The sequence below is a fragment of the Varroa destructor genome, unplaced genomic scaffold, assembly GCF_002443255.2.
Source record: "Varroa destructor unplaced genomic scaffold, Vdes_3.0 BEIS01000007.1, whole genome shotgun sequence".
NCBI lineage: Eukaryota > Metazoa > Arthropoda > Arachnida > Mesostigmata > Varroidae > Varroa > Varroa destructor.
This window is the reverse complement of record NW_019211460.1, coordinates 12,486,109-12,487,941: the sequence shown is the minus strand read 5'-3', so window position 1 is coordinate 12,487,941 and position 1,833 is coordinate 12,486,109.

Genomic DNA, 1,833 nt, shown 5'->3' with positions numbered 1-1,833 from the left:
GTTTAAAAATATACTTAATAATGAATTGCTTCCGCCATCGCAAATAATAGAACATATCGAGGGAATCAGCATAAACGAAATGACTAGCCACCATTACGGTTAATAGTCAGACGTCAGACGAACAAATCAGACAATTCGTGTGTCCGATTGAAACCTAATTGGTAAACATAGCTTCAACGCATCTTTTCTATCTACTCGTATTAGTTGTTGAGGGACCCGAAAACAAGATCATAGATGGAAGTTACAGAAGCTGATACGCAGCTGTGATTAAATCAAGTAACAGGATTGAGAACAATCTCATAAAGAAAACTATTTAGTTAAAGCGTTTGCCACTGAAACGGTGTACGAGTAGTTATACGTATCAGACTTTCTTATTGGAAGATTTCGAATGAAATATTTTCGGCGAAATTTGCTAAAATTGACGTCCTTATTAGAAGTCAATCATTATGCGCGAAGACGAAAGGGCACAAATGAGACCTAGAGATTGGACTCGAACATGTACCCTTTAATGGATTAATCTTTATTAGATGGAAGCGGCCTTTTAAGCTACGAAGTTACTCCAACTATGCAACATAACGGAAGTGCTAAAATGAGATTGGTAAATTGAATCCTACTCTCTGTTGCAGGACACTTACGTTTTACAAAGTCGTTGTTTTGGCCTAATTGCTGCAATAACTTTGCGGTGCCCCGAGGGTATTGTATGTAACAAGGAAAACGAACAAAGCCTATACATTATCAAATACTCGGATCGAGAAGTATTTTTTGCCGCACGTCAAATGCTCAGAGAGCCGTCGATTGTTTGTTTGAAGCCCATTTAACGTAATAGAGCAGTATGGATACATGGTTTCATTGTAGCTGCAAACGCATCTTCATCGTAAAGATAATCATTTATATGCTCTTAGCTACTCTCGATTGTGTTATAAAGGATAAGAAGTTCTCATTGCTATTGAAAGACTAATCTCGGGGGTACTATACAGCGTAGTATGATGGTAAACCAAGAATTCTGAGGCTGGTTTACGTCCGTAATGATAAGCTTTGGACACTTCTTTCGGCCATCCACATCGATCGAGCATTTAATAGAAATCCAATTGGCATCATCATCATAACCCGTTCTGAAGGGAATATCTTCAACTATACCTATTTTTTTTTATTTTGCACACATGAACATGAATATCATTTAAATTGCGATCAGTTAAACAATTCCACCAATCCAAAACCATAAATCTTTTTGCCATTTAGAGTCGCCTAGCTTGTCAAGGAGTTTGTCCATTTTTGTCGTGGTTTATTAATTCACCAGCAGCCATATTTTGCTTCTCGAAATTGTCACTAGTTTTTTTTTTTACTATTCCCTGAGAATTTGTTTGAGAGTAAGGGAAAACTAACTGCAGATGGGTTTGGGCGACACCTTTCTGCATGTAATGATAACCAATGATATTATTGTATCAGTCCAGGTGAATGTTACAATCGTCATTTTAGTCAGGGGACGAACGTTTTTCGAAAATTTAAAAAACAAAATAAATTAAAATATTCTTGTGATTTCAGTTATTCTCTATGAAACCATATTTTGTAATAATTCCCCATTTGACAAATATGCTTTTTCATTCTTTCTTTAACTGACTTTGCCTGAAAAAACTGTTGGTAAAATCAAATTTACATGTTTATTATCTTGCACTAGTTTTTTTGCTGAGAAATTCATCCTATACAGCTGAAGTCGCATAACACACATCTTGTAAAATGACAAATATTGGATTAAGTCGAAGGCCCTAACCGAGAATCGCCAGTATCTATCGAGTGTTGCTGTTTTTACCGTAAATATATACATATATATATATA